Source organism: Ursus americanus, chromosome 21, assembly GCF_024610735.1.
Source record: "Ursus americanus isolate L20-20 chromosome 21, mUrsAme1.1.p, whole genome shotgun sequence".
NCBI lineage: Eukaryota > Metazoa > Chordata > Mammalia > Carnivora > Ursidae > Ursus > Ursus americanus.
In genome coordinates, this window is record NC_142147.1 from 7,703,658 (window position 1) to 7,714,448 (window position 10,791).

The following is a 10,791-nucleotide window of genomic DNA, read 5'->3' on the forward strand; positions in this document are numbered from 1 at the left end:
CCCAGCCTCTCTCTCCACAGGACAAGGCCTCTCTCTCCAAGTAGATCACTCCCCAGCCCCTACTGGTCATTTCAGAGACACTTCCTAATGAATTATTTTCACAGGAGTCCTGAATGCAGGGTCTTTCTGGGAACCCAGCCTACAACATCCCTCCCTTCCTACTTGGCCTATATGACAGCCAGCTGGGCAGTAATACAGCGGCGCCCAAGGGCCTGCCCTGGGCCGTCTGCTTGCACACTTCTGTAGGGGAGAGAGAAACTTCTATCAGGCTTACATCTCTGGTGTGTGAACCTGGGCAAGTCTCTTGACCTCTCTGACTTTAAGTTTCATTTAAAGCCAAGCGAGAAAATGAACACGAATGTATTTTGTAAACTGTAAGAGGTTACAGACTGAATGTTTGTGTCTCCCTCCCCCAAATTCTATGTTGAAACCCTAACCCCCAGTGTGATGGCATTAGGAGGTGGGGCCTTTGGGGAGGTAATGAGGTCATGATGGGATTAGTGTCCTTATAAAAAGAACGCACAAGAGCTGCTTCCTCTCTCTGCTCTCTCTCTGCTGTGTCAGGGCACAGCAAGAAGATGGCCGTCTGCAGACCAGCAAGAGGGCTCTCACCAGAACTCCAACAGGCAGTTGGATCTCTGATCTCGGACTTCCAGCCTCCAGAACTGGGAGAGATACATTTCTGTTCTTTAAGCCAGCCAGTCTACAGTATTTTTGTTACAGCGGCCAGAGCTGAGACAAGGTACTTGTTTGTATTATCTGGTGAATGGCCAATCCGTTAAAACCAAGAACTCCCCCACAAATCAATGATCATCTCCAGGCCCCAGATATTTGCTTTCTTTCCAGCAATTCTGGCTGAGAAATGGGGTCCCTCAGACTCTGCTATAGGGAATGTGACCTGAATGTTGTCTATTCAGAGCACGGCTGAAGGGACTGGCTTATCAGGAAGTGGGTGAGGACGTGCCCCTGGCCTCCCAGCCCTCACCCCATCACCGCCACTCCCCCCCCCGGGGCCACCTCGGCCACTCACCCCGCTCTGCTGACTGACTGCCCAGCATGTCTCCTCTCCAGGCTGGGGGGAAGGGGCAAGACCCTGGGGAAGTCTCCCGACATGACACCTGCAGCAGGAAATGGGCACGGGTCTGAGCCCCCAGGGTGAAGGGCGCAGGTCTGAGCCCCCAGGTTGAAGGCCGGGAGAAGGCAGGGGAGGACGCTGGAGGGAGAGATGGGGATGCGAGGGGAGCTGGTGGTCAGGGGGCAAACAGGCCACTTCCTCCTAAGTCCTGACCAGAGACAAAAGCAGTCATGAGTAGTTTCTCCAAGCACTTTGCCTTCTTTGCGCCTTATTCCCAGGAGAAGACAGAGGCTCAGAGAAGGCTGAGAGCTTTCCCGTGGTCACACAGCAGCTAGAGACACTTCACTGACCCACCTTAAACATGCCTCAGACATGGGAGAACATTCCAGACACTTGGGCCCTTGGTAGACTAGAGGGCAATGGGAAGGAACACTCCTCTGCTGACTGTTGCCCAGCTGTGGCCTGGTCCCTTAGAGAAGGACCTGGACAGATGTTGGGGAGGGACACCATCTTCCTAGGGGTCCGACCTGCCTCTCCTCACACATATGTCCATAGACACATGCCCCTCCTGAAACCTGGACATGGCTCAGTGGAGGGGACACTGTTGGTTTTGTTCACTCAATACCCACTCCTCTCTTCTGGTCGTAGCACCCCATCCCTCCTCACAGGACACACTCTGAGTCCTTAGTCAAGGGTCCCACCCCCCTCGGCAGAGGGGTGATTACGTCATAATGCTGGCCCAGCCAGTCAGCTCTGTTTCCCTGGAATCTGTCGCAGGGGGACACACCGGTGACAAAGCCCCAGCAGGCAGACAGCATAGGGGTCTGCCTGCATCTCAGGCTCCCTAAGACCTAATCTTCCACCTTTTCCTCCTACGCTGAGAGCTACTCCAGATCCTTCTAATAGATGCCTACTTGGTCAGGTTAGCCAGAGGCAGTGGCTGGGGCTCCCAACCCAAGTGCCTGACTGACGACCCAGCCAGGCTCCGCCAAGGGAGACTCCCAGGGGCTCGGGGGTTCCCAGAGGACACAGGCCACCAGCCCTGGAGCTGCCGCATTGACCTGCCCCCCTCCCGCAGGGCCAGGCTCTCCCTGTGCAGACGGCTCCCCAGCCCCTACTCCTCTGGGATTTCTGATTAATCGCTTTCATAGGAATCCTGGACGCAGATCTATTTCTGGGGACCCAGCCTCCCCATGCAGACTTCCCTGGGCCTTATGATGGCCAGCGAGGCAGGTGCGGTCTCCCACCCCGCCCCAGTGAGAGATGACCCACCGGCTGTGAGCCCCCGCTGCCCGGCTGTGGCCTGGTCTCCCGTTACTGGCCGCTCACTCCAGCCTCCTCCTCTGGCCGGCTGCACAGTCACCCCTGGCACGGGACCCCTCCCAGAGCCGCACGAGTCTTGCTGCTCTTGTCCATCCTGTGGGCGTGAGTTCCAGCAACACCTTCTCAGTGAGACCCTCCAGGACCCCTGAAAGTTGGAGCTCTACCTGGTCACCCCCAGGCCTTGCTTAACAGCAAGACGCAGGTGGGAGTGGGCATTCCTGCCGGCTTTGCTCTGGAATGCAAGGGGGAGGAAGATAGAGAAAGCACTGGTCAGCAAGAATGGAGCCAGCCCAGGGGGTGGCAGCGGTGGGGACCTTAGGCAGCATGGAGGTAATGAGCGAGAGAACTGGAAAGATAAGCTGGAGTAGACAGTGGGGGCATGAAAGCCGGGTGAGGAAGGAGGAGATTCTCCTCTGGGGTAATCGGGCATCTGGGGCCCACATTAAAGATGGCAAAGCCCTGCAGTCCTGGAGGGTCACCACGATGGGCAGGGTCAGAGTCAGGAGCGGGGCTGGGCCCAGCAGCATGACAGAGAGGGTAAGGGGGCCCAGCTCGGGGCACTGCAGGAGGTGCCCCTGGAGCTGCCCCTCCGAGTTCCACCTATGCAGAATGCAGGGCAGATACAGTTCCAGCCTGGCTTTCTGTGCTTCCTGGCCTCCTGCCCCCAGGCCCCACGGCTTCTCCCAGGGGAGTGGGGGAGGAGGAGTGCCAGAGTCACGTCTGGGGTATTGGTCCTTTGTATGTCTCCCAGAGGAAGTAGCTCTCTGCGTTGTAAGCTAATGGTTAGTATTTTTCATGTGCTTATCATGTTAGGAAACCTTCACATGGATTAATCCTCGCCACAACCCTATGGGAGGTGGGGGGGGCAGGGCAGGGGGTAGGCATGGTTATTAATCCCAGATTTTACAGGGAAGGACAAGGGGGCAGAGAGGTTGAAAATCATGTCCATGGTCACACGGGCTGTGAGCTATGACTTAACAGCGGTCTGGCCCTGCCCCACACCCAACCAGGTACCACGCTGCCCTGAAACGAAGGGGGGTCCGTCATCCCCCACACCACCGCGCTGTTCCGGAGCCCTGCCCAGTCCCCCAGCTTCCTGAGGTCCCATCAACCCCCAACCCCACAGGGGCTCCAAAATCCTGCCAGCCTCTGCTCCCTTCCAGCCCTTCCAGCCCCACCCTACACCCCTACAACCACCCACCCCCACAGTGACTTCCACGTCTTCACCGCCCACCCAGGTCCCCTTTCCACTCTGTCTCCTAGAAGCTGTCAGCAGGAGAGACAGCTGGGAATCTGCTCTGTAACTTGCTTGGGACGGCCACACTGGGGCCACCCAGGCCTCCTGCTGCCGCCGCCGCCCAAAGGCAGACATTTGGAGCTTCTGAGCTGACTCCAGCAGAGAATTCGCCGCACTGTCTCCGACTGCCACCATGCTGTGATTAGTTAATCACTAAGTGCATGGGGCTTTTAATTAACTGCCAGCCCTGCGCGGGCGGGCAGCTGTTCCACGAACCACATCAGCTCGCGGCTCCCCCAGTCCGAGCTGATGGAACACTTCAATCACGCAACTGATGCTTGGGTATTTTGATGCTGCAGGGACGGCAGCTGCCACTTCTTTCTGCAGCCCTGACTGAGCTGCCAGCCACAGGAAGGAGAAGAGAAGGTGGCCGTCCGTTGAGGGTTGGGGGTGCCCGCAGGTGTATAAGTATGAAAGGGGACGTTTGCACAAGATCTGAGTGTGCAAATGTGGCAGTGGTGTCTATCTATGTATTATTAAAAACAACTCAACTCAAATGAGTGTAAGGAACAAAAAACAAACCTGTAAGTGCCATAAACCAGAGAGTTAGGACTTCAGGCATGGCTGGATCCAGGGGTACAAAGGAAACTACCAGAGCAGATGGAGCCCAAACTCTCAGGGCAGCACTGGCATCCTGGGAAGGTCAAGTGCATGCAGGGAGCTTACGCGAGGCATGAACAAGATTGCAGTGTTGTCACTTCTCCAGATAGGGAGTCCCTTGCTCCTCTCTGATTCAGTTACTCCCTCCCACTTCTGGGTTTCCAACTAATTCTGGCCCTATTTCTATTGTAGCCATATTACATTTCATTTTAACTATTTGTTCGCATGTCTGTGTTGCCCAACAGACCAAGATTCCCCAACGTTACGCTGTTGACATCTGGGGTCGGATAATCCTTCACTGCGGGGGCTGCCCTGTGTGGTCTAGGGTGTTCAACAGCATGCCCGCCTCTACCTGCTAGATGTCACTAGCACCACCTCCATCACGACCCAAAATATCTCCAGACCTTGCTGAATGTCCGCGGAGGCAAACGCCAGCCTGAGGGGAGCCTCACTGCAAGAGACGCTGAGGCATGGGGAGGGTCATGCCCTGGGTGCAGGGCCCGAGACCCAGTGGGGTTCCAGGGACGAGGGTGGGGGAAGGAGAATGCAGGAAGGGCCTGACACTCGTGGGCTCGGCACTTGACATCTGTGCATCCACCCAAGGGGGAAGATGCCAACCCCGTCATGCCCCATCGCTCATTTATTAAGCAAATCAGAAACCTGAATTTGTTTATGACATGCCCCAATTTCTGAAACATGTATGCAGGCTGAATAACATACATCTGTGGGCCGAATGTCACCTGCACCAGTTTGCAACCCCTCGCTGAGTCCTAGTCACTGTAAGACTGCAGAGGCCCCACAGCACAGCCAAGGTCACACAGCCAGAGGAAGCAGAGCCAGGTGGGCCTCCGACTGAGCGTCTGGCTCCCTGATCAGCCAAGTCTGTCCAGCCCCATGCTGCTCTGAGCTCACATCACCCTCGGAACCATCCAGCCCTGAGGCCTGGCCCCTGGAAAGCCCTGGCAGCCTCCTTGGGGGCCCTGCAGAGCAAAGGAAGGACATGCTCAGGACGAAGGAGATTGCAGGGCTCGGAATATGCAAATCACAGCCCACTCCACAGCACATCCATCCTGAGGCCTAATTGAGACATTTGCTTGGAGTGTCCTGGAAAACTAGGGCAGATGTGACATTCCGAGAACCAGAGCCACCCTCCTCGGACACCCTGCCGAGACCGGGGACCAATGGCTGTTCTCTGGAACTTGGACCAGCCACAGGGAAACAGGTTTTGCTAATAAGATGATATATATACTTTAAATGGCCCTTGAGTATTGCCGTGACACTGCGTATTCAGATGCCAGAAAGGAGGGCAAAGTAAAAAGAGACAGCTAGCCCATCTCTACAAAATCATGCAGCACCAAGTGAAAAACCCGCTGATTTTACCTGCATATATCCCTGCAGCTTGAGCCTGTGAGGTTGGAGGTGTGTTCAAACCTTTCCTGACACTGGAGGCTTCCTCAATCTGCAGTTCGTCTCAGTGAGTACCACTTGGTGATGGGGTGGGGGAAACACTGTCCCCCACTCTACGCTTAACATCCCCGAGGGCTTCATTCCTTTCTCGCTACCCAGCCCCAGGCCCTACTCTGGTCTCGGGATCCCAGCCTGCCAGCCGCAATGCTCGATTAGATGTGGCCTCTCTATAAGCCTGGAGTCTTCCTGGGTGTTTCTCTGGCTGAGCCTGCCCGCTCTCCTCCCCACCTGCCCCCGTTTCTGCTCACATCCCTCGGAGGTACCGGCCGTTGGAAGCATTCAAGAGCTGCTTGTTGAATGAATGAATGAATGAATGAATGAATGAATGAATGAACGAATGAACGAGCTTCTAAAGCAGCAAAGCATTTCAACACCTTTGTTCTCTGGCTCTGAGCTAATTCTCCACTTCCTGTCCCCATGCCTCCACTCTTTAGACACACGGGCTCTCTCCTCCTCCCTGCACACCTGCGTGCCTTGGCAGCTGCTGTCCCCTCCAGGTGGAATGTGAATCCCCTGTTGTCAAAGCTTCTGATTCCTTCAAGACCCAACTCCCCTGCGTTCTCGGTGGGGTCTTCTCTGACGCCCCCACCTTGCAGACTTCACCTTGCCCTCCCTTGTGCTCCCACAGCACATCGTGGTGATGTCGCCCCTGTACCGTTACCATCTCCCCGTATTAGCTATTTGTATCACACGAAAGATTTGTATTGCACGTTAAGAAAAAATACAACTGAGGCTCGTTAAAGGTGTGAAAAGCTCAGACGCCGGCTCAGTTTTTCAGTGAGTCCCTTGGCTCTGCCCTGCTCTCTGAATGGCCTTCAACTTCCCTATAGCTTCCCTCCCTCCTCAGAGCAAAATGACCACAGCTATTCCGGGCTTCACATCCAAATGCCCCATCATGCACAGGGGAGGCTTTTTCCTCCCATGCCCCGCGGAAGCTCCCAAATCTATGCCGATTGGGCCCCTCTTGCATCAATCACTCCAGCCTGGGGAATGCAGGGTATTGACTGGCTTACACCAACCTGATCCCTTCTCTCAAGTTGGAGTGGTGTTTACTCACCCAAACCACAAGGGGGAGCCGTGGAGGGGGCTTGAGAGACAAGACCACGCCCACCAGGCTTTGCAGGTGTCTGCCCAAGAAAACAATAAATAAATCCATGATGACAGGGACTGATTCTACTTGACTTCTGTGTCCCCTCCCTCACTGCCCAGGACGGTGCTAAGTACCAGAGACACGTCCATAAATGTTCCCTGATTTGAACTTTGTCATGTCCCATGAGATGACCCTCTGGGTCCTGGGTGTCCAGACCTCTGGTCTCTTTTAAAATAATAACGGCTGTAAGGAAAGGGAGTGCTAATACTTATGTTCACAAGCATCAAGTTCTGGCAACCCAATTTCCACTCCAGAATAGGGCTTCTAGAATGTAGACACTGATTTCTACTGTAGGTTTGGGATGAGAAACCTGGGGTGAAGAGGCCCCCATGTATTGTCCATTCACTCATTCACTTACCTACTCACTGTATTGATGCCTGTTTATTATTGCCCCCCACCCCCCACCCCAGCCCCTGCTCAATGGGGACCTACCATGTGACTGCCCCCCCCATACCAGCCACCCTTGATTGATTACAGTTAATTATTTCATTGGCCCTTAGTAGCGAGGTACCATTCCCTAAGAGGCATTTGGAAAATTTGGATGATTGCCTTCTATTTTAGCTGTGACCAAGCATTGAAATATTGAGATAGACCCAAAGGGAGACTACATTTTTTAAAAATTTCTCCTTTATATTAGTTTGGGGGATTCCAGTAACTTTTACAAACATGTGTATGCATGTTGGCTCAGTTACATTTAATTTTATGTCATGATAGCAAAGAGGGTCTTACAAAATATATAAAGAGGGTACTGGCAAGCGACTTCTGCCTATGGCTGAGTAGGGAGCTTGTAAATCCTCTTCCCTAAAAGCAATCATAACGCTGAACAAAATTGACAAAAACAACCATGTAGCACTTTGGACATCAACCAAAGGCATATCACAATGGGAGCAGTATTTGTGCTTGAAAGCTAGAAACTTGGGCAATAACAGTGAGAATCTGTGGCATTCTCGCCTAAGGCTGTTCCCATTCTCTCCTCCCAGCTCCCAGCAGAGAGCTTCCACTAGTGTGGAGAAGTTTCTCTGCTTTGGTTAAAAGGGGATCTCTGGATTTGGGCAGTAAGCAGCACCCACTCTTGGCAGCCCCCTAGGTTTAAGTGAAAATCTCCAAGGCAGAAAAGCAAGGCCAACAGCTCCGCCAGACTGAGGTCGCCAGTTGTGGTTGGGCAAATATACCCCTGGCTAAAGCGACGTGTGTGCCCTGTGGAAATTAGAGAAGACCCAATCCAGCCACACCCTCCTGGCCAACCCCTAAGCTGTGGCTGTGTGCAAAGATGAGAAGAATCCAGCAGAAGGGAAACCATAGGAAACACATGGAAGAGGTGATGGGTGTCACTTCTGAGGCTAGGTTATCAAAGACTGACTTCCACCTTGCCCTCCTTCTCTCTCTGGTTCTTCTCCCTTGCTGCTCTGATGAAGCTGCTGTGTTGTGAGCTTCCCTATGGAGAGTCCCATGTCCCAAGAAACTGAAGGTGGCCTTCTGCCAAGAGCCAGCAAAGAATTAACTCAGTCCAATGAGCTGCAAGCAACCCAACCCTGCCAACAACCCCATCAGGAACTTGGAGGTACATCCTTCCCCGGTCAAGCCTTCAGATGACTGCAACCTGGCCAACACCCTGCTTGGAGCCTGAGTCAGGACCCAGCTCAGGAACAACCAGAATCTGGACCCATGGAAACTGCAAAAATAAATGTTTTTGTTTTAAGCCACTAAGCTTCAGGATGATTTGTGACGCAGAAACGGGATGACTGACACCACTCCCCTAACCTCACACAGATTGCTCGGCGGGACAGACAGGTTACTGACTGGAGGTATTTGAGCACAATCTCTGTCCACTCAGATATGCAGACACGGAAACAATGCTTAGGAAGCCAGACTTAAATATAAAAACAAAAATACAAAAATATTTAAGTGGAAACCTCAGTGGCTTCACACTATTAGAAAGACAGGATTCCCAGATTTCCAGATGGGAATTGTCTGGTTCACAGAGCCTGTGTAAGTTATTAAACAAATAAACAGGTGAAGAAAAAAAAAACAGCCACGATAAACCTGACAGGAATCAGAATCCAAAGTTGCTACAATATTTTTTTAATGTCCAGTTTTCAACGAACAAATTCCAAGTTATGCAAAGAACCAGGAAAGTCTGACACATGCTCAGGAAAACATCTGTCAGTAGACACTGTTTCTGAGTGTTCCCAGATGTTGGATTTAGCTTATCAATATGACCAAAGAACTAAAATGATGTTTAAAATGTTAAATGAAAGTATGACAACAATGAATCCACAGAAATTCTAAATAAGGAGACAGGAATTTTATTTATTTATTTATTTATTTATTTATTTATTTATTTATTTATTTTAAGATTTTATTTATTTATTTGACAGAGATAGAGACAGCCAGCGAGAGAGGGAACACAAGCAGGGGGAGTGGGAGAGGAAGAAGCAGGCTCCCAGTGGAAGAGCCTGATATGTGGGGCTCAATCCCAGGACTCTGGGATCACGCCCTCAGCCGAAGGCAAGATGCTTAACGACTGAGCCACCCAGGCGCCCCTAGGAATTATTTTTTAAAAAAGGGAAATTCTGGGGTTGAAAAGTACAGTTGAAATGAAAATTGTACTATAAAGATTCAACAAAAGCTTATATATGGCTGAGGAAAGAATTAGCGAACTTGGAGAAAAGTTGATAGAAATTATCCAACCCAAGAACAAGGGAAAAAATGACTGAAGAAAACGATATAAAACTTCGGAGCCCAGGGGCACCTGGGTGGCTCAGTCAGTTGAGCGTCCTACTCTTGGTCTCAGCTCAGGTCATGATCGCAGGGTCGTGAGTTGCAGCCTTGCACTGGGGTCCATGCTCACTGGCGAGTCCTGCTTGAAGATTCTCTCCTTTTGCCCCTCCCCCAACTCATGCTCATGCTCGCTCTCTCTCTCAAGTAAATAAAAAAGTAAATCTTAAAAAAAAAGACAACTTTAGAGCCCAGGGGGACAACATGAAGCATGTCAACAGATGTGTAATGAGGGTCCCACAGATAGAAAGAGAAAGGAACAGAAAAAAAAAATGGGAAAAACAGTAGCCAAGATCTTCCAGAATCTGATGGAAAACATTAACTGTATATCCCGAAAGTTCAACAAGCCTCAAGGAGAATAAATACAAAAAGATCCATACCCAGACATACCATTGTAAACATTTTTTTAAAGATATTATTTATTTATTTTGAGAGAGAGAGCATGAGCAGAGGGGAGGGGCAGAGGGAGAGGAAGAAGCAGACTCCCCACTGAGCAGAGAGCCTGATGTGGGACTCGATCCCAGGACCCTGGGATCATGACCTGAGCTGAAGGCAGATGCGTAACCGACTGAGCCACCCAGGCTGCCCACAGTAAACATTTAAAAGACAAGAACAGAGAAAAAAAATCAGCAAAAGAAAAATGACTCCTATGTGCAGGGGAGCGACGATAAGGTTAACAGCTGACTTCCCATACAAAACAATGGAGAGCAGAAGGCAGTGAAATAGCATACACAAAATGCTGGGGGGAAAACTGTTAACCAACAATTCTACTATCCAGCAAATCTTTCTCCAAAAATGCAAGTAAAATAAAGGCATTTCCACATACACAAAGACTAATAGAATTCATTGCTAAAACCCTGCAAATATATTTGTAAAATGAATGAAGCCAGATACAAAGACTGCATGTATATAATTCCATTTATATAAAACACCAACACACAAACCAAACCTATGAAATTGGAAGTTAAGATAGGGTTTATACTCTTGGAGGGCAACCGTGACCAGCAGGAGCCATGAGGAGGAACTCTGGGGAAACTGGTTACACAGGTGTCTTCACTGGTGACTCTGGCACATTTCTGTGTAGATAGGTTCCTTTAATAA